The sequence below is a fragment of the Bufo bufo genome, chromosome 4, assembly GCF_905171765.1.
Source record: "Bufo bufo chromosome 4, aBufBuf1.1, whole genome shotgun sequence".
In the NCBI taxonomy this organism is placed as follows: Eukaryota; Metazoa; Chordata; class Amphibia; order Anura; family Bufonidae; genus Bufo; species Bufo bufo.
Genome location: NC_053392.1, coordinates 19,482,609 through 19,485,051, shown reverse-complemented (window position 1 = coordinate 19,485,051; position 2,443 = coordinate 19,482,609).

Below are 2,443 nucleotides of genomic sequence, written 5' to 3'. Positions count from 1 at the left end.
GTCATGTTATAGTCACCCATGCACAACACCCTAGCCGATGGGTAAGAAGCTGCAAAACTAATGGCCCGATGGAGTATTTGCAAAGAGGACGGGGGAGGTATGATATCCCTAGTAACACATACAGATTACCTTGAATGTATGCCGCTACAAATATGTACTGACCCGCGGGATCAATCTGCATTTGCTCAAGTTCCCACCGTAACGATTTATGTATCATTAAGGACACCCCTCGGGACATATTTGTATAACAGGAGTGCTGTATCCATTGTTGCCACGGCTTCCTCAACCGTCCGATCGTTTCTGTGGTTAAATGTGTCTCCTGCAGACACAATATGTGTGGCTTGAATTTCTGTATCTCAGAGAATACCATGGCCCTTTTCCGAACGCTCCCCAGACCCCGGATATTCCATGACATTACTCTCATATCCGCCATGTTATGATATCAAACTCAAACATACGGATCCATCGTTCATCCCAGATTCCCTCATCTCTCACGTCTGCCATCCCAGCAATCCCGTGACTTGGTAAACTCAATATCATATTTCTGACATAGTACATATCATTAAACAAATAACCATGAACCATAAAACAAGATATAGAGGCAGGACTTGGAATACGACTCATTCCAGGTAAACACTTTTCAGTCCTGCGACAATCAAGCAGTGTCAAGGCCCCGTGGCTACACTTAAACGGGGAGTACTAATTGTATATTTTACCAGTCGCACTGATGTTATTAGCTATAACATGAGGGATAAATACATACCCTAACTTTCAAATTAAGCATGTATATACGCACAACTTGGAATATTTTCTTATGCAATAGTGTCGTCAGTAAGAGCGCAATGGTCCTGGTGAGGCATCTTCCCCCACCGCACCCATATCGATGTCTGGCTATGTATATCATATTGCAGTAAAGCAATGCATTAGTTGTACCCAGAGGAGAGATGCCCCCCCCACCCACACACCCCCACAGCCGAACATGATCAAGCGCTCAAAACTTCACCACAGCACATCAAGTAATGGCATAGGATATAACATTAACGTTCAAGAACAGAGTGTCCTCTGATAGGTTTATACTTGCGAAATTAAGACATAGGTAAGGACAACTTGCAATCCAAATATAAGATCACACTTCCTATCGCCTCTCCTCCTCAACACAAGAAAAGTCCATCGCCCATAACTCAAGAATAAAGTTATCTGTGGTCTCTGGCGGGACGGGGTCTACTCTCCATCCAGGCGACAGCTTCCGCTGGTGAGTTGAAAAATCTGCTCCTCTCTCCATCAGTAATTTTCAGACGGGCTGGATACGCCATGGAGTAAGGTATGTCCAGTTCCCGAAGTCGCTTCTTCACTGCTACAAACGTAGCTCTGCTCTTTTGTAACTCCGCAGAGAAATCCGGGAAGATCATGACCGTGGCGTTTTCAAAGCAGATATTTTGCTTACGTCTCGCCAGTTGGAGGATACGATCTCTATCATTAGAATTCAGCAGTCGTGCCAACAACGGGCGCGGAGGAGCTCCTGGTGGTGGTACTTTGGCGGGAACTCTGTGAGCTCTCTCCACAATGAATGCAGTAGAAAAAGTAGCATCTGGAAAGGTAGACTTCAGCCAGGTGGTAACAAAAGTCCCAGGATCAGTGCCTTCTGCTCTTTCTGGAAGTCCCACAATGCGCAAATTATTGCGCCGCGTGCGATTCTCGTAATCATCGCATTTCTGCTGCCAGTATTCAACTTTCTTTTCAAATTCAGATATTTGCGCAGGTATCGGGTGCACTCTATCCTCAACATCAGAGATTCTCTGCTCCAATTCTTTTATGCGCTCGCGCATGCTCTGCATGTCGGCCCGCAGAAGGCCTATGTCTACCTTCACTTCTTCCATCTTTCCGGATAAGGAAGATCGGCAGGTAGTAATAGCCAGTAGTAGTTGCTCCGTCACTTGTTTAAGTGAAGGCTCGCTCTGGGTCGCCACCTCCGCTTCCAGTAGCGGCTCCCCAGAGGCCGACGATGCGCGTGACTGCTCTCCCGCTCCGCCGCCATCTTGGTGATCTGAGCGAGCAAACTCTTTAAGTTTTTCTGCGGCAGTAAGAGCTCCATTTCGTGACATTTTTGGCACGCGGGATCTACCCGATCTCTTGCTCCTCAGTGTGGAAATGTTGGCGTCTGTTAAGTTCAGGATTAACGAAAAGTTAGGGCATGAGGTCCGGAGCTCCTGCTAACCGCGTCCTCTCATGTCAGCTTCCGGCCACGCCCCCAAATAGAAATGTTCTTACACCACCAAAGATACAAGATGTTCCTGGCAATAATTATCAACCAGTCATAATTATAGTAGTGTCTTCATATGGTACTAAAGATTAGGAAATCCAAGATTGTGGAAGAGTATGTCTCACCCTGTATCTTCTCCTCCCTTCCTTCTACATCTCTATAAATGGTGAGTCCTTCACCTAG